Source organism: Argiope bruennichi, chromosome 3, assembly GCF_947563725.1.
Source record: "Argiope bruennichi chromosome 3, qqArgBrue1.1, whole genome shotgun sequence".
Taxonomy (NCBI): domain Eukaryota; kingdom Metazoa; phylum Arthropoda; class Arachnida; order Araneae; family Araneidae; genus Argiope; species Argiope bruennichi.
Genome location: NC_079153.1, coordinates 38,728,662 through 38,749,057, shown reverse-complemented (window position 1 = coordinate 38,749,057; position 20,396 = coordinate 38,728,662). Strand labels below are relative to the sequence as shown.

At 33.4% G+C, this 20,396-nt stretch overlaps 7 non-coding genes across 7 annotated transcripts; 4 read left to right on the top strand and 3 right to left on the bottom strand.

The window, feature by feature from the left end:
* Positions 1-926: 926 nt before the first annotated feature.
* On the top strand, positions 927-1,087 carry LOC129964312 (U1 spliceosomal RNA). The gene has a single exon (XR_008784097.1). It is a non-coding gene; the product is annotated as a U1 spliceosomal RNA (small nuclear RNA).
* A 3,188-nt stretch (positions 1,088-4,275) lies between these two features.
* Positions 4,276-4,382, bottom strand: LOC129964321 (U6 spliceosomal RNA). Its single transcript, XR_008784105.1, has one exon. It is a non-coding gene; the product is annotated as a U6 spliceosomal RNA (small nuclear RNA).
* Positions 4,383-5,329: 947 nt separating this feature from the next.
* On the top strand, positions 5,330-5,490 carry LOC129964414 (U1 spliceosomal RNA). Its single transcript, XR_008784192.1, has one exon. It is a non-coding gene; the product is annotated as a U1 spliceosomal RNA (small nuclear RNA).
* A 3,188-nt stretch (positions 5,491-8,678) lies between these two features.
* Positions 8,679-8,785, bottom strand: LOC129964320 (U6 spliceosomal RNA). Its single transcript, XR_008784104.1, has one exon. It is a non-coding gene; the product is annotated as a U6 spliceosomal RNA (small nuclear RNA).
* Positions 8,786-9,732: 947 nt separating this feature from the next.
* Positions 9,733-9,893, top strand: LOC129964403 (U1 spliceosomal RNA). The gene has a single exon (XR_008784181.1). It is a non-coding gene; the product is annotated as a U1 spliceosomal RNA (small nuclear RNA).
* A 3,184-nt stretch (positions 9,894-13,077) lies between these two features.
* LOC129964319 (U6 spliceosomal RNA) lies at positions 13,078-13,184 on the bottom strand. The gene has a single exon (XR_008784103.1). It is a non-coding gene; the product is annotated as a U6 spliceosomal RNA (small nuclear RNA).
* A 947-nt stretch (positions 13,185-14,131) lies between these two features.
* On the top strand, positions 14,132-14,292 carry LOC129964392 (U1 spliceosomal RNA). Its single transcript, XR_008784170.1, has one exon. It is a non-coding gene; the product is annotated as a U1 spliceosomal RNA (small nuclear RNA).
* Positions 14,293-20,396: the final 6,104 nt, after the last annotated feature.

The following is a 20,396-nucleotide window of genomic DNA, read 5'->3' as shown; positions in this document are numbered from 1 at the left end:
CCTATATATACCCTACCGTAGCTCTGCTATTTACATAGTGGTAATGCACCGGAAATTGCATGTTTACGAGGGGCAATGCTGAATGATTATTTCAGATTTCATTTGAGCATTGCCGGACGTTCGGCCAGAAATCGACATCGAACATTTTAAAAGTTGCAAAGCCATGTTCTTCTCTTTCGGAATATCACCATTTCAAGAAACGAATGCATAACAGAAGAGTGCCATCCAAAGTGTAAAACGATATGCGATTTCCGGATTGAAAGTAAACTTGCTAATTAAAATTTTGTTTTGATTTAAAAAAAATATATATATATCCGTCCGAGGTATTTTCATTTTTTTCCTTCCATTTTCTCATTTTTCATGTCGTGTGCTATCGCCATACATCGAAATCATCTGTACGTGCTACTCTTTTTCGAGATACAAATAAATGTGCAAAACTGAGACGACAACACAATAGAACAAAATGCAAATAAAACACCTATTATGAATTCCAATGAAAAGCGAAGATACTAACTACTTCGAAGAGAAAAATTCTTCAATCACCAGAGAGATTAGAAGATGCATTATTCTCTCACCAAAAGACAGCCTTTCTTTTTTACACAAGACATTCCATTTCTGCATATCGCCGTTGCTCATCACTTGGATTGATAGTATTATGGTCCTGTAAATATTTTTGCTTCTGAAAATTTCCCACAAAAGAAAGGAGTGATTCTTAAAATTCTTCTTGTCTGACTGACGTGTCATATTGTGTTACGATAGAATGGGAAAATTTGTTTTAACAGTGTGGAGGAAATCTAAAGTCGATCTTCGGATTGCCAATGAAATTCAAGAATCTGCATGGATATAAAATCATTTTCGTCAAGTCAAGTTACCACTTTTAGAATTGGAGAATGATAGATATGAAGTTTCGCAGGCTGATTGCTCGCATACTTACCTGGCACTGGGGATGCCTTGATCAATAAGGAGGCTCCCCCGAGCAGAGGCCTTCCATTGCACTTCGGAGGGTTGACGTTCGCCACATCCGCAAATCGCGGTTGCTTGGGGTGCATAATTTTTGGTAGTTGGGACTGCGTTCGCGCTGTCCCAGATATTTTACGAAAAGAAGAAATAGAGTGAATACGCTAATTACTTTCACGTTACCCACACCAGGCTGAGAAACATTTATTCAAGATACGCTTCGGCTGTTACTGCAACTAACTCATGGCTTGCTATATGAAGATGATAAAGAGTCAGTTTTTTCCAACATGGCTTTTCTGCACCTCAAACTCATAAGTGCTGCATGTCGAATGCATACCCGTGATGATCGCTACGACTTCATCGCGCTTTTAATTTAAAAGCTTATCGCCTTGACCAGAGCTCTTGGTTAATGTAGCTACAGCATTAAATTCGTAAAGCGTACAACAGATTTCGCATTACAACTCGCATCTGCAGAGGAAATAGAGTCTACGAAGGGAAAAGTCATCTCAACTGCCACAGTCACGACTTATGAAATGATACAATTCACTCCTTTAAGAATGATGATAAGCAAATCTCAGGCACAACTACTTGTGCAATCTTTCATACAATATTCTACTGCCATGTTTAAAATGCAGTAGGATCCGTCGATGTAAAGCATTACTGATGTATTTTATTCGAATAAAAGTTATTAAATTTCAAAGGGAATTTATTACAATCAACTTTTGGTTTGGCATCCATGATTTTTTCTCCAGCGTCACGAAATCATTTGCACTTGTCCACGTATGGTGATCTTTCTTGACATTTTGGATCAATTATTATGTAAACCAATTATGTGGTTTTCTAGATTTTAAATTTAATGATAAGAAGACGATTCGAACTTTGAAACATGCATAAAAAACAAAATAACAAGAAATAGCTGTATTAAAAGGAATAATATGCCTATATATTCATAATTAGATTAAAAATTTCAAAAGCTATATTAAGAGAAAGTGTTCAAAGGAAAATGTGCATTGACAATTAGAAGTAAATGCATTCGTAGTGTTCGAGTGAGTAGTACGAAAGTCGTCGCATAAAATGAAAGGTAGCGAGCGCCATCTATTCTTTGTTTATAAATAATATAAGTTCGTGATTTTCCGTACTACATCCAGAATCAATGCAATTTATTTGGCTTCAAATTATTGCGAATTAAACCGCTAATTTAGAACGATCATATTCATTAAGAGCAATCACATGCAGAATAATGTATTTCGCATTTACTCTTTGAGCGATCGCTGCGCCACACTTCGGAGGCGTTTGCAAGCTCTCGGGTATTAAACTCTATTCATTCGAAATGACATCGTAAACGTTACTATGCCCTTTCGGTCCACGTTTTGCTACGCGCTTATAACCTTCGAAAAAATAAAAATACTCTTTTGTTAGAAATTTTCTGTAATTCTAACCGCCTTTGACGATCAGTCGGTCCGATGGAATTAACGGTTGTTAAAAATTTCAGATAAATAATAGTATATGTGTAACTTTATCTCAATAGATTTCTCATTAAAATACCCCCGAACTTCAAATTTTGACAGTCATATAATTGATATACTGTAGGAGTGTTACACCATTCTGTTCACGGTGCTAGGCATTTCCCTAATTTTTTGTTTTTATTTTTATACATCCCATTACATCTCAGGAAAGATATCCGGTATTTGAAAATGGGGGCAATTTACAATCCCCCCCCCACACACACACACCCATACATTGATTGTAATGTTAAACGTATAATATAAGCACACTAAAGTTTCGAACCATATAATGAAAATAGACCTTGCACTGAAAAGTACTGAGAATGTATAATGATACGAGACGTATCTTCGCATTTTTATCATCAGCAATAATAGACAAAAGCTTGTATGAAATATTCATAGCAATGTTGGAATCTGAGTTTCGCTTCAGTAAAGTAATGCATTGTTTTAAAATATGATCAGAGTCTTTTCTTTTCTTTTTTAAATATTGACAAAGGAAAGGAACGAAAAATTCAACCAGAAACAGTGTTGTGCCAAAGTATCATTGGAAGTATGTGACTATCAAACATTATCATAGAAAAATTAAATAATTTTTTTAAACTTTAAGATGATGCAAAGATTATTTTTGTGCTGTGAAATTTTCGTAAAATTAATTTCTCTTGAATCGAAACTAATCAAATAATTGAAACAAATTATTGAGAAACTATAGTAAGAGCACTGGAAACATCAGATCCTCCATTTAAAATTTTTAGAGCTGCAGTAAAAGAGGGCAAACTGCACCTTGCAGTGCCACGCGGAGGGAGCGCCAAGTGTTCAGGGTCGTCTTTTTATTACCTACACCCTAACAAGAGAGAGAGTTGGAGAAAGAGCCGAACACCTGAAAACTGAACAAGTTTTATAATATCCTGTCACAAGAAATCTCAACCGCCTATTGAGAGACGGTGGGAGCAGGAACCTAGGAATGAAGCTGAGCCGACACCTCTCACACCAGATCTGCGATCGCGGAGACGAGCGATCATGGGAAACGGGCCTGAAAGCTTCGCGCTCCCGTGAGTTATAGAAAAAGTTTCAATTTAAATAATGCTTTCAATTTTAGAGGTATGCGAACTGGTAATTAAAAGTTTTCTACTTTTTTCTCCGAATAGATAGTACTGAGTACCTTCAGTCGATAAAAATTAGAAATAGAAATTTCATTTTAAAAATTTCATAAATTTCAGTTTAATTTTTTTTTCCAAGCCTATGTTTATTTTTAGGAACACACCAGTCTTCCAGTATTAAATTTAGTTTAGTTTTAGAGCAAATAATTGAATTTTCGAAAATATTGTTTATAATTATTATTCCCTCATTCTGACCGCAAATAATCTCAATATATTTTTGGCGAATTACTAATTTGTTATCGGCAAGATAGAAATTGCTAACCTGGAAAACACTTAATCATCCTCTCCCTCAAAATGATTCTTTTAAAAATTTCCTCCTCCAATTTTAAGTTTCTAGCGTTTTCTTCATTCATGATAATTAGTGTTCCCAACTTTCCCCGTCTTGTTATCAATTTTGAAGAGCAGCAGTAGTTTTGTCTTAGTCGCGATAACACTGCATAAAATTGCGAGTTCTTATAATGTTCCGAGAAGTGAAACCCTCATTTCAAATTTCATAAATTATTTTTGAATACTAAAAACATATTAATTGCTATAAAAGACTTATTGAAATTAACAAAGTGCTCGAAATCTAATTTGTTTAAATTTCACTTTGACGAGACATTGCACTTATCTGACACGTAACAAGAACATTCTCCAAAGGAAATTAGTATCAAGCAAAAAATGTGGAACGCTTCACGATTTTGCGTGTCATCCTTGCGCAGGGGCCATGCTAATCTTCTCTGTATCGTTCCAATTTTAGTATATGTACTGCCGAAGCGAGTACAAACACATTTCAGTGCCGGTTCCTATATATACCCTACCGTAGCTCTGCTATTTACATAGTGGTAATGCACCGGAAATTGCATGTTTACGAGGGGCAATGCTGAATGATTATTTCAGATTTCATTTGAGCATTGCCGGACGTTCGGCCAGAAATCGACATCGAACATTTTAAAAGTTGCAAAGCCATGTTCTTCTCTTTCGGAATATCACCATTTCAAGAAACGAATGCATAACAGAAGAGTGCCATCCAAAGTGTAAAACGATATGCGATTTCCGGATTGAAAGTAAACTTGCTAATTAAAATTTTGTTTTGATTTAAAAAAAATATATATATATCCGTCCGAGGTATTTTCATTTTTTTCCTTCCATTTTCTCATTTTTCATGTCGTGTGCTATCGCCATACATCGAAATCATCTGTACGTGCTACTCTTTTTCGAGATACAAATAAATGTGCAAAACTGAGACGACAACACAATAGAACAAAATGCAAATAAAACACCTATTATGAATTCCAATGAAAAGCGAAGATACTAACTACTTCGAAGAGAAAAATTCTTCAATCACCAGAGAGATTAGAAGATGCATTATTCTCTCACCAAAAGACAGCCTTTCTTTTTTACACAAGACATTCCATTTCTGCATATCGCCGTTGCTCATCACTTGGATTGATAGTATTATGGTCCTGTAAATATTTTTGCTTCTGAAAATTTCCCACAAAAGAAAGGAGTGATTCTTAAAATTCTTCTTGTCTGACTGACGTGTCATATTGTGTTACGATAGAATGGGAAAATTTGTTTTAACAGTGTGGAGGAAATCTAAAGTCGATCTTCGGATTGCCAATGAAATTCAAGAATCTGCATGGATATAAAATCATTTTCGTCAAGTCAAGTTACCACTTTTAGAATTGGAGAATGATAGATATGAAGTTTCGCAGGCTGATTGCTCGCATACTTACCTGGCACTGGGGATGCCTTGATCAATAAGGAGGCTCCCCCGAGCAGAGGCCTTCCATTGCACTTCGGAGGGTTGACGTTCGCCACATCCGCAAATCGCGGTTGCTTGGGGTGCATAATTTTTGGTAGTTGGGACTGCGTTCGCGCTGTCCCAGATATTTTACGAAAAGAAGAAATAGAGTGAATACGCTAATTACTTTCACGTTACCCACACCAGGCTGAGAAACATTTATTCAAGATACGCTTCGGCTGTTACTGCAACTAACTCATGGCTTGCTATATGAAGATGATAAAGAGTCAGTTTTTTCCAACATGGCTTTTCTGCACCTCAAACTCATAAGTGCTGCATGTCGAATGCATACCCGTGATGATCGCTACGACTTCATCGCGCTTTTAATTTAAAAGCTTATCGCCTTGACCAGAGCTCTTGGTTAATGTAGCTACAGCATTAAATTCGTAAAGCGTACAACAGATTTCGCATTACAACTCGCATCTGCAGAGGAAATAGAGTCTACGAAGGGAAAAGTCATCTCAACTGCCACAGTCACGACTTATGAAATGATACAATTCACTCCTTTAAGAATGATGATAAGCAAATCTCAGGCACAACTACTTGTGCAATCTTTCATACAATATTCTACTGCCATGTTTAAAATGCAGTAGGATCCGTCGATGTAAAGCATTACTGATGTATTTTATTCGAATAAAAGTTATTAAATTTCAAAGGGAATTTATTACAATCAACTTTTGGTTTGGCATCCATGATTTTTTCTCCAGCGTCACGAAATCATTTGCACTTGTCCACGTATGGTGATCTTTCTTGACATTTTGGATCAATTATTATGTAAACCAATTATGTGGTTTTCTAGATTTTAAATTTAATGATAAGAAGACGATTCGAACTTTGAAACATGCATAAAAAACAAAATAACAAGAAATAGCTGTATTAAAAGGAATAATATGCCTATATATTCATAATTAGATTAAAAATTTCAAAAGCTATATTAAGAGAAAGTGTTCAAAGGAAAATGTGCATTGACAATTAGAAGTAAATGCATTCGTAGTGTTCGAGTGAGTAGTACGAAAGTCGTCGCATAAAATGAAAGGTAGCGAGCGCCATCTATTCTTTGTTTATAAATAATATAAGTTCGTGATTTTCCGTACTACATCCAGAATCAATGCAATTTATTTGGCTTCAAATTATTGCGAATTAAACCGCTAATTTAGAACGATCATATTCATTAAGAGCAATCACATGCAGAATAATGTATTTCGCATTTACTCTTTGAGCGATCGCTGCGCCACACTTCGGAGGCGTTTGCAAGCTCTCGGGTATTAAACTCTATTCATTCGAAATGACATCGTAAACGTTACTATGCCCTTTCGGTCCACGTTTTGCTACGCGCTTATAACCTTCGAAAAAATAAAAATACTCTTTTGTTAGAAATTTTCTGTAATTCTAACCGCCTTTGACGATCAGTCGGTCCGATGGAATTAACGGTTGTTAAAAATTTCAGATAAATAATAGTATATGTGTAACTTTATCTCAATAGATTTCTCATTAAAATACCCCCGAACTTCAAATTTTGACAGTCATATAATTGATATACTGTAGGAGTGTTACACCATTCTGTTCACGGTGCTAGGCATTTCCCTAATTTTTTGTTTTTATTTTTATACATCCCATTACATCTCAGGAAAGATATCCGGTATTTGAAAATGGGGGCAATTTACAATCCCCCCCCCACACACACACACCCATACATTGATTGTAATGTTAAACGTATAATATAAGCACACTAAAGTTTCGAACCATATAATGAAAATAGACCTTGCACTGAAAAGTACTGAGAATGTATAATGATACGAGACGTATCTTCGCATTTTTATCATCAGCAATAATAGACAAAAGCTTGTATGAAATATTCATAGCAATGTTGGAATCTGAGTTTCGCTTCAGTAAAGTAATGCATTGTTTTAAAATATGATCAGAGTCTTTTCTTTTCTTTTTTAAATATTGACAAAGGAAAGGAACGAAAAATTCAACCAGAAACAGTGTTGTGCCAAAGTATCATTGGAAGTATGTGACTATCAAACATTATCATAGAAAAATTAAATAATTTTTTTAAACTTTAAGATGATGCAAAGATTATTTTTGTGCTGTGAAATTTTCGTAAAATTAATTTCTCTTGAATCGAAACTAATCAAATAATTGAAACAAATTATTGAGAAACTATAGTAAGAGCACTGGAAACATCAGATCCTCCATTTAAAATTTTTAGAGCTGCAGTAAAAGAGGGCAAACTGCACCTTGCAGTGCCACGCGGAGGGAGCGCCAAGTGTTCAGGGTCGTCTTTTTATTACCTACACCCTAACAAGAGAGAGAGTTGGAGAAAGAGCCGAACACCTGAAAACTGAACAAGTTTTATAATATCCTGTCACAAGAAATCTCAACCGCCTATTGAGAGACGGTGGGAGCAGGAACCTAGGAATGAAGCTGAGCCGACACCTCTCACACCAGATCTGCGATCGCGGAGACGAGCGATCATGGGAAACGGGCCTGAAAGCTTCGCGCTCCCGTGAGTTATAGAAAAAGTTTCAATTTAAATAATGCTTTCAATTTTAGAGGTATGCGAACTGGTAATTAAAAGTTTTCTACTTTTTTCTCCGAATAGATAGTACTGAGTACCTTCAGTCGATAAAAATTAGAAATAGAAATTTCATTTTAAAAATTTCATAAATTTCAGTTTAATTTTTTTTTCCAAGCCTATGTTTATTTTTAGGAACACACCAGTCTTCCAGTATTAAATTTAGTTTAGTTTTAGAGCAAATAATTGAATTTTCGAAAATATTGTTTATAATTATTATTCCCTCATTCTGACCGCAAATAATCTCAATATATTTTTGGCGAATTACTAATTTGTTATCGGCAAGATAGAAATTGCTAACCTGGAAAACACTTAATCATCCTCTCCCTCAAAATGATTCTTTTAAAAATTTCCTCCTCCAATTTTAAGTTTCTAGCGTTTTCTTCATTCATGATAATTAGTGTTCCCAACTTTCCCCGTCTTGTTATCAATTTTGAAGAGCAGCAGTAGTTTTGTCTTAGTCGCGATAACACTGCATAAAATTGCGAGTTCTTATAATGTTCCGAGAAGTGAAACCCTCATTTCAAATTTCATAAATTATTTTTGAATACTAAAAACATATTAATTGCTATAAAAGACTTATTGAAATTAACAAAGTGCTCGAAATCTAATTTGTTTAAATTTCACTTTGACGAGACATTGCACTTATCTGACACGTAACAAGAACATTCTCCAAAGGAAATTAGTATCAAGCAAAAAATGTGGAACGCTTCACGATTTTGCGTGTCATCCTTGCGCAGGGGCCATGCTAATCTTCTCTGTATCGTTCCAATTTTAGTATATGTACTGCCGAAGCGAGTACAAACACATTTCAGTGCCGGTTCCTATATATACCCTACCGTAGCTCTGCTATTTACATAGTGGTAATGCACCGGAAATTGCATGTTTACGAGGGGCAATGCTGAATGATTATTTCAGATTTCATTTGAGCATTGCCGGACGTTCGGCCAGAAATCGACATCGAACATTTTAAAAGTTGCAAAGCCATGTTCTTCTCTTTCGGAATATCACCATTTCAAGAAACGAATGCATAACAGAAGAGTGCCATCCAAAGTGTAAAACGATATGCGATTTCCGGATTGAAAGTAAACTTGCTAATTAAAATTTTGTTTTGATTTAAAAAAAATATATATATATCCGTCCGAGGTATTTTCATTTTTTTCCTTCCATTTTCTCATTTTTCATGTCGTGTGCTATCGCCATACATCGAAATCATCTGTACGTGCTACTCTTTTTCGAGATACAAATAAATGTGCAAAACTGAGACGACAACACAATAGAACAAAATGCAAATAAAACACCTATTATGAATTCCAATGAAAAGCGAAGATACTAACTACTTCGAAGAGAAAAATTCTTCAATCACCAGAGAGATTAGAAGATGCATTATTCTCTCACCAAAAGACAGCCTTTCTTTTTTACACAAGACATTCCATTTCTGCATATCGCCGTTGCTCATCACTTGGATTGATAGTATTATGGTCCTGTAAATATTTTTGCTTCTGAAAATTTCCCACAAAAGAAAGGAGTGATTCTTAAAATTCTTCTTGTCTGACTGACGTGTCATATTGTGTTACGATAGAATGGGAAAATTTGTTTTAACAGTGTGGAGGAAATCTAAAGTCGATCTTCGGATTGCCAATGAAATTCAAGAATCTGCATGGATATAAAATCATTTTCGTCAAGTCAAGTTACCACTTTTAGAATTGGAGAATGATAGATATGAAGTTTCGCAGGCTGATTGCTCGCATACTTACCTGGCACTGGGGATGCCTTGATCAATAAGGAGGCTCCCCCGAGCAGAGGCCTTCCATTGCACTTCGGAGGGTTGACGTTCGCCACATCCGCAAATCGCGGTTGCTTGGGGTGCATAATTTTTGGTAGTTGGGACTGCGTTCGCGCTGTCCCAGATATTTTACGAAAAGAAGAAATAGAGTGAATACGCTAATTACTTTCACGTTACCCACACCAGGCTGAGAAACATTTATTCAAGATACGCTTCGGCTGTTACTGCAACTAACTCATGGCTTGCTATATGAAGATGATAAAGAGTCAGTTTTTTCCAACATGGCTTTTCTGCACCTCAAACTCATAAGTGCTGCATGTCGAATGCATACCCGTGATGATCGCTACGACTTCATCGCGCTTTTAATTTAAAAGCTTATCGCCTTGACCAGAGCTCTTGGTTAATGTAGCTACAGCATTAAATTCGTAAAGCGTACAACAGATTTCGCATTACAACTCGCATCTGCAGAGGAAATAGAGTCTACGAAGGGAAAAGTCATCTCAACTGCCACAGTCACGACTTATGAAATGATACAATTCACTCCTTTAAGAATGATGATAAGCAAATCTCAGGCACAACTACTTGTGCAATCTTTCATACAATATTCTACTGCCATGTTTAAAATGCAGTAGGATCCGTCGATGTAAAGCATTACTGATGTATTTTATTCGAATAAAAGTTATTAAATTTCAAAGGGAATTTATTACAATCAACTTTTGGTTTGGCATCCATGATTTTTTCTCCAGCGTCACGAAATCATTTGCACTTGTCCACGTATGGTGATCTTTCTTGACATTTTGGATCAATTATTATGTAAACCAATTATGTGGTTTTCTAGATTTTAAATTTAATGATAAGAAGACGATTCGAACTTTGAAACATGCATAAAAAACAAAATAACAAGAAATAGCTGTATTAAAAGGAATAATATGCCTATATATTCATAATTAGATTAAAAATTTCAAAAGCTATATTAAGAGAAAGTGTTCAAAGGAAAATGTGCATTGACAATTAGAAGTAAATGCATTCGTAGTGTTCGAGTGAGTAGTACGAAAGTCGTCGCATAAAATGAAAGGTAGCGAGCGCCATCTATTCTTTGTTTATAAATAATATAAGTTCGTGATTTTCCGTACTACATCCAGAATCAATGCAATTTATTTGGCTTCAAATTATTGCGAATTAAACCGCTAATTTAGAACGATCATATTCATTAAGAGCAATCACATGCAGAATAATGTATTTCGCATTTACTCTTTGAGCGATCGCTGCGCCACACTTCGGAGGCGTTTGCAAGCTCTCGGGTATTAAACTCTATTCATTCGAAATGACATCGTAAACGTTACTATGCCCTTTCGGTCCACGTTTTGCTACGCGCTTATAACCTTCGAAAAAATAAAAATACTCTTTTGTTAGAAATTTTCTGTAATTCTAACCGCCTTTGACGATCAGTCGGTCCGATGGAATTAACGGTTGTTAAAAATTTCAGATAAATAATAGTATATGTGTAACTTTATCTCAATAGATTTCTCATTAAAATACCCCCGAACTTCAAATTTTGACAGTCATATAATTGATATACTGTAGGAGTGTTACACCATTCTGTTCACGGTGCTAGGCATTTCCCTAATTTTTTGTTTTTATTTTTATACATCCCATTACATCTCAGGAAAGATATCCGGTATTTGAAAATGGGGGCAATTTACAATCCCCCCCCCACACACACACACCCATACATTGATTGTAATGTTAAACGTATAATATAAGCACACTAAAGTTTCGAACCATATAATGAAAATAGACCTTGCACTGAAAAGTACTGAGAATGTATAATGATACGAGACGTATCTTCGCATTTTTATCATCAGCAATAATAGACAAAAGCTTGTATGAAATATTCATAGCAATGTTGGAATCTGAGTTTCGCTTCAGTAAAGTAATGCATTGTTTTAAAATATGATCAGAGTCTTTTCTTTTCTTTTTTAAATATTGACAAAGGAAAGGAACGAAAAATTCAACCAGAAACAGTGTTGTGCCAAAGTATCATTGGAAGTATGTGACTATCAAACATTATCATAGAAAAATTAAATAATTTTTTTAAACTTTAAGATGATGCAAAGATTATTTTTGTGCTGTGAAATTTTCGTAAAATTAATTTCTCTTGAATCGAAACTAATCAAATAATTGAAACAAATTATTGAGAAACTATAGTAAGAGCACTGGAAACATCAGATCCTCCATTTAAAATTTTTAGAGCTGCAGTAAAAGAGGGCAAACTGCACCTTGCAGTGCCACGCGGAGGGAGCGCCAAGTGTTCAGGGTCGTCTTTTTATTACCTACACCCTAACAAGAGAGAGAGTTGGAGAAAGAGCCGGACACCTGAAAACTGGACAAGTTTTATAATATCCTGTCACAAGAAATCTCAACCGCCTATTGAGAGACGGTGGGAGCACCTAGGAATGAAGCTGAGCCGACACCTCTCACACCAGATCTGCGATCGCGGAGACGAGCGATCATGGGAAACGGGCCTGAAAGCTTCGCGCTCCCGTGAGTTATAGAAAAAGTTTCAATTTAAATAATGCTTTCAATTTTAGAGGTATGCGAACTGGTAATTAAAAGTTTTCTACTTTTTTCTCCGAATAGATAGTACTGAGTACCTTCAGTCGATAAAAATTAGAAATAGAAATTTCATTTTAAAAATTTCATAAATTTCAATTTAATTTTTTTTTCCAAGCCTATGTTTATTTTTAGGAACACACCAGTCTTCCAGTATTAAATTTAGTTTAGTTTTAGAGCAAATAATTGAATTTTCGAAAATATTGTTTATAATTATTATTCCCTCATTCTGACCGCAAATAATCTCAATATATTTTTGGCGAATTACTAATTTGTTATCGGCAAGATAGAAATTGCTAACCTGGAAAACACTTAATCATCCTCTCCCTCAAAATGATTCTTTTAAAAATTTCCTCCTCCAATTTTAAGTTTCTAGCGTTTTCTTCATTCATGATAATTAGTGTTCCCAACTTTCCCCGTCTTGTTATCAATTTTGAAGAGCAGCAGTAGTTTTGTCTTAGTCGCGATAACACTGCATAAAATTGCGAGTTCTTATAATGTTCCGAGAAGTGAAACCCTCATTTCAAATTTCATAAATTATTTTTGAATACTAAAAACATATTAATTGCTATAAAAGACTTATTGAAATTAACAAAGTGCTCGAAATCTAATTTGTTTAAATTTCACTTTGACGAGACATTGCACTTATCTGACACGTAACAAGAACATTCTCCAAAGGAAATTAGTATCAAGCAAAAAATGTGGAACGCTTCACGATTTTGCGTGTCATCCTTGCGCAGGGGCCATGCTAATCTTCTCTGTATCGTTCCAATTTTAGTATATGTACTGCCGAAGCGAGTACAAACACATTTCAGTGCCGGTTCCTATATATACCCTACCGTAGCTCTGCTATTTACATAGTGGTAATGCACCGGAAATTGCATGTTTACGAGGGGCAATGCTGAATGATTATTTCAGATTTCATTTGAGCATTGCCGGACGTTCGGCCAGAAATCGACATCGAACATTTTAAAAGTTGCAAAGCCATGTTCTTCTCTTTCGGAATATCACCATTTCAAGAAACGAATGCATAACAGAAGAGTGCCATCCAAAGTGTAAAACGATATGCGATTTCCGGATTGAAAGTAAACTTGCTAATTAAAATTTTGTTTTGATTTAAAAAAAATATATATATATCCGTCCGAGGTATTTTCATTTTTTTCCTTCCATTTTCTCATTTTTCATGTCGTGTGCTATCGCCATACATCGAAATCATCTGTACGTGCTACTCTTTTTCGAGATACAAATAAATGTGCAAAACTGAGACGACAACACAATAGAACAAAATGCAAATAAAACACCTATTATGAATTCCAATGAAAAGCGAAGATACTAACTACTTCGAAGAGAAAAATTCTTCAATCACCAGAGAGATTAGAAGATGCATTATTCTCTCACCAAAAGACAGCCTTTCTTTTTTACACAAGACATTCCATTTCTGCATATCGCCGTTGCTCATCACTTGGATTGATAGTATTATGGTCCTGTAAATATTTTTGCTTCTGAAAATTTCCCACAAAAGAAAGGAGTGATTCTTAAAATTCTTCTTGTCTGACTGACGTGTCATATTGTGTTACGATAGAATGGGAAAATTTGTTTTAACAGTGTGGAGGAAATCTAAAGTCGATCTTCGGATTGCCAATGAAATTCAAGAATCTGCATGGATATAAAATCATTTTCGTCAAGTCAAGTTACCACTTTTAGAATTGGAGAATGATAGATATGAAGTTTCGCAGGCTGATTGCTCGCATACTTACCTGGCACTGGGGATGCCTTGATCAATAAGGAGGCTCCCCCGAGCAGAGGCCTTCCATTGCACTTCGGAGGGTTGACGTTCGCCACATCCGCAAATCGCGGTTGCTTGGGGTGCATAATTTTTGGTAGTTGGGACTGCGTTCGCGCTGTCCCAGATATTTTACGAAAAGAAGAAATAGAGTGAATACGCTAATTACTTTCACGTTACCCACACCAGGCTGAGAAACATTTATTCAAGATACGCTTCGGCTGTTACTGCAACTAACTCATGGCTTGCTATATGAAGATGATAAAGAGTCAGTTTTTTCCAACATGGCTTTTCTGCACCTCAAACTCATAAGTGCTGCATGTCGAATGCATACCCGTGATGATCGCTACGACTTCATCGCGCTTTTAATTTAAAAGCTTATCGCCTTGACCAGAGCTCTTGGTTAATGTAGCTACAGCATTAAATTCGTAAAGCGTACAACAGATTTCGCATTACAACTCGCATCTGCAGAGGAAATAGAGTCTACGAAGGGAAAAGTCATCTCAACTGCCACAGTCACGACTTATGAAATGATACAATTCACTCCTTTAAGAATGATGATAAGCAAATCTCAGGCACAACTACTTGTGCAATCTTTCATACAATATTCTACTGCCATGTTTAAAATGCAGTAGGATCCGTCGATGTAAAGCATTACTGATGTATTTTATTCGAATAAAAGTTATTAAATTTCAAAGGGAATTTATTACAATCAACTTTTGGTTTGGCATCCATGATTTTTTCTCCAGCGTCACGAAATCATTTGCACTTGTCCACGTATGGTGATCTTTCTTGACATTTTGGATCAATTATTATGTAAACCAATTATGTGGTTTTCTAGATTTTAAATTTAATGATAAGAAGACGATTCGAACTTTGAAACATGCATAAAAAACAAAATAACAAGAAATAGCTGTATTAAAAGGAATAATATGCCTATATATTCATAATTAGATTAAAAATTTCAAAAGCTATATTAAGAGAAAGTGTTCAAAGGAAAATGTGCATTGACAATTAGAAGTAAATGCATTCGTAGTGTTCGAGTGAGTAGTACGAAAGTCGTCGCATAAAATGAAAGGTAGCGAGCGCCATCTATTCTTTGTTTATAAATAATATAAGTTCGTGATTTTCCGTACTACATCCAGAATCAATGCAATTTATTTGGCTTCAAATTATTGCGAATTAAACCGCTAATTTAGAACGATCATATTCATTAAGAGCAATCACATGCAGAATAATGTATTTCGCATTTACTCTTTGAGCGATCGCTGCGCCACACTTCGGAGGCGTTTGCAAGCTCTCGGGTATTAAACTCTATTCATTCGAAATGACATCGTAAACGCATTCGTTAATGCACTGTTTACGAGGGGTAATGCTGAAATTGCAATTATTAGCAATAAAAGAAATGATGTTGTGACACACTCATTAGCTTCATAGCCTTTTACATTTATAAATATCTTTTTATAGTTATGAATGGTCTAAATTTAGCTGCACGTAAAAATTAATTTTCACGTGATAATTATAAAATTAATATTTGCATCCAGTACGTATCTGTCAAGGGACAGAAAGACGTTTCATCTCAAAAAGAATTACGTTTGTTATCTGCTGTGTGGTAAGTATATTATCTGTATTGAGCAAATTCTTATCTCAGTGTTATAATGTTTAAATACTGTCTAAGGAAATTCATTATTAATGTTGAGTAAAATAACTGCAATTATTGAAAAGCAAAATAATAGCAGATTAATTGACTAGTATAAAAACTATAATAACTGAATTAAAAAAATTCTTTGTGAACTAAAATTTGTTATGTCTCGTCGTAAATTAGTATTGATCAATATTTCGGTTCTGAAAATACAAATGGAACCAATAGGAAAATATTACTAGCTTTATATCGAGTGGTACTTACTGAGAAATATTGTCGAATTTTTTAATTGAATATGTTTCCCTTGAGATATAAAAAAATAATAATACCGTCCCTTTGTGATACATAATCAAGAGAAATTTTAATTCTTCAGCTCCTGATTGACAGCAGAAAATATATATCGTAAGAAAAAAAACGGCAAAAGGAAAAAAAAAAAGACTGTGTCCGACTATCTTGGATGGGCTGCCAACCGCCTCCTATTCACAGGCGCTATCCCACTACTGCACCGTGCGGGGGCTTTTGCCTGCTCCGTTTCCGACCTGGGCCGGTTCGCCCCTCCTTAGAGCGACCTGGTGGACCCGGGCTCCCCCGAGCCAACCATATCGACACCGTGCTTAGCGCGGACGCCTGATCAACATAGTAAAGCGGAGGACAGAACTCCCAACCTCACGCCGTCCAACGCCCTTAGCCTCCAAAGCAGCTGGATTACAGGACCACGCCACTGATCCCGGCAATTCGGAGGAACATTTTACAGTATATATCTCTTGTACCCAATAATTTAAAGTTATTTATTACATGTATTTGTGATTTATCTCAGAAGAAATTTAGACTCGTAATAAATTATCTAATCTTTTTTTTCTATGATTCTGATCTATTTAACTTATAAATTAAACTTTTCATATATTAATTTAAGGACAAAACTCGCACTATGGCGCCATCTATGAATAATAAAAATTAATAAAACTTAAATGATATTTATCAATATAGATATCATTTTTATGAATACAGATAACATATTTATCGATGTGTGGAAATATTAGTATTAAAAAAACTTTTAAATTCTTCTTAAATAAGAACGATAAAAACTCATCAGTCTTCTTGATAATAAGTAAAGCAGCAATAGCATTACATAAAAGTGTATTAAAATAGAAAATAATACAAAATGTACATGAATATATGTTTTGAAATGAATTTCTACTGGAGAAAATATTGCATACAAATGATTCACAGAAAATTAAAATAATTATTTCAAAACATTTGAAAAATTTTCTGTATTACAAACCATACAAGAAAGGGGGAAAATATTCAAAGGTATTAAATACAAACCTTTTTACGTGAAATTTGTTTCTATTAGATTGTGCTGAAGAACATCTTAAAACGTTGATTGCAGATTACTTTTGTTTTTATAATATTGTCATGAAGAAAATGCAAACTAAGAAAATAAGTTGGTTTATTTTAGAAGGAAAAATATAGGCAAAACAAAAAGAAATGTTCATAATTTTGCTTCCAAGATGAAGATTAAATATATATTCAAAAGAACTACTCAAGTTCCAGAATTTTCTTAACATTTTCACATATTATCAATAATTGATTCTATGCTTTAATTTTTACATCATTGGCTAGTTATCATCAACTATTTAATTTTGGTCCATGTGCATTTAATCATTTTTTTTTTAAAAATTAGGAAGTAAGCATAGAAGATTTATTATTTATTTATTTTTTAAAATGTGACAATATATATCTATATAAAAAATTCTTTTTATAAAACTATTTATCTATTATCCTGCAATTTTTTCATTTTAAAAATTTTAAAGACAATTTTGTCATGCATTGTTTTATCAAGCAAAAACAAATTTAGTAAATTCCATAGAAACTTGTAAATTAATTTGTATAACAGTTTAAGATATTTTTTTTTCAAAAATTTTATGGATGAAACATGAATCACTGAAAACAGACATGCATGAAAAGGTAAATCTACAAAAATAATAACTATTATAAATCTGTTACAAAATCACACATAAAATATCTTATCAGAATAAGCTTAAATAATATAGAAATTTCAAGAAGAAAGAGCAAAACAAAATTTCATATCTCAGCATACATAGAATCTTGTTTTCGATTGTTCCCTTAGAATTTTAGGGGCTGTACTGTTTTAGTGCAGCATTTAAAAGTTTAAAGTAGTTTCAAAATTAATCTAAATAATGATAGTAAAATTTCTAAAAGTTAGTATTAAAGAATGATTAGAAGAAAAGTGAAAAATATCTCATGGTTGAGGGATTAAACTATGTAATTTAAAGCATTTTAAAGAAGACAACACACTGTGCCATAAAAAAAATTGCATAACTGTTTTTGTTTGAATTGCTATGTTGTGATTTACTAGCAGATTTTGTTAGTAATTAAAAACTGATTTTCCACTTAAATGCTCCTAGAACCCACAAGCAGATTATTGGAGAAAGTTCTATAAACTTTGAGTAATAATCATAAGACAAGAATGACATTCCTCGTAACGATTAAGCTTTGGCAATAGACGATGATGAGTAGTGTGTTGTCTTGAATAGTTTTGCCCACAAATGGCTTTATAATAATGTTAACATACCACCCAGTATTAATAATATTATTGCCTAAATGGAAAATAAATATAACAAGAAATTAAAATTTATGAAAATAGGCTTATGTGATATCTCTAAAAAAATAATGCATTTTATTTTATAATTTTTATGCATAATCATCTAAAATTATATGCATTGTCTAGACAGATTCACATATGTATTAATAACAACAATTTTAATGTATTGCTAAAGAACCATTAACAAATTTATAAATTATCTTGTAATTTTATCATTGCAAGTTCAGAAGCTGCAAAAAGTTTCACAGTTTTATAATTGCAATATTCATACTTAGGTGACTCATTTTATAAAGTGAAAGGAAGTGTTATAATTTCACCTAAAAAGAGATCTTGGATAGCTTTAACCAAGTTTAAAACTAAAAATGTTTATAAATAATTTTTTTAAAAAAAAGCTTGATTCTGAAGGTTGCAATAATTAAGCAGGGGTGGATTCAGGAAGTTGCAGCCCCAAGTAGTCCAGATCATGAAACCCCCTTTAAATAAAATGGTTGATCAGTTGGACATTTGAATACATTTTAAACAAAATCAGCATGTAAATAATCTTTTTTCTTTTTCTTTTTAGTATTTTTATGAAGATATACATACTTTTATCAATTTTATTTATTATGATTCAGTACTATGCCACATCCAGATTTGTGTCCAATATTTTTAAAGAAAACCCTTGGTTTTTATAAATATTATAATAACAAAAGGAGCATAATGAAATATATAGAAGCTTAACCAATTATATTTGGTAAAGTAATATTATTATTCTAATATTTTATAATGGATAGAATTTATTTTTCTTACAAATTTATTTATTTAGCAATTAGCCAAATAATTTTTTATCTACTATCACACCCCTCTTCAAACCAGAAGCTCTAAGCAGTTGCCTAATCTGACAAGTAAGAAATCGAAAATTGCAAAGAATACAAGTATATATATATATATATATATATATATATATATATATATATATATATATATATATATATATATATATATATATATATATATATATATATATATATAAACTGTTTAGAAGTATAGAAAAACACATTCTTAATTCTTACAATTTTTAATCCAAAATTGATTCTAATAAATCTGCATAATTATCTGTTATTAAATTATGGTGATAACAAACAAGAAAAAAAATCAAGCTTATTGTTCTTTATTAAAAAATCAAATAAATAAAATATCAAACTATTATTATCATAAAAATTGCTGAAATAAACATCAATAAGTTTTCATTGTAAGGAAATAATAGTTTTGAAAATTTAAATGAAGAAACTTCTTTATATGATTTTATAAAATAGTTATGATGCTTTCTGTTGACATGATTTTTTTATAAATAAATGATAAAATTGTAATTTTTCCTCTATTTAACACTTAAGAGCAGAGCAGATAAAGTCTGGTAGGAGAGGCTTGGACCACCATTCCTCCTGCCCAATTTCTAAAACCAGATTATATTTTTATTGATTTTTTTATGATACACTGCATTAACAAAACATTTAATCATAACTCAACCCCAAGAGAACTGTTTTTATTAACATGTACAAAATAACAGTAAAAAAAAGGGGGGGGTGAATAACATAATCTAAAAGTTATAATATACAGCTTATCAGGACTACTGACAAGCGAGTTAATCAATCAACTGCAAAAAGAATGAATCTGAATATATGATAAGAGGCTTAAGAATAATATTCTGAAATTTAAAGTAAACTTAATTTTTATTTGAATTAATTCATGTAAATCAATAGAAAAAATGCAAAATCAAGCTACCCTGAAAATTCCACAGAAAAAAATTGTCAGCCCTCCCACCTATCCACCCTAATTTGTAACTGCTGATAATTCAACTTTGATTATAACAAAATTTGAGAATTTATTTAATTAATTTTAATGGAACATTTTCAGAAATCAAAATGCAGCATTGAATCATTAGATTTTAATGCAGTATTAAATTTTTATACTTATTTAAAAACTA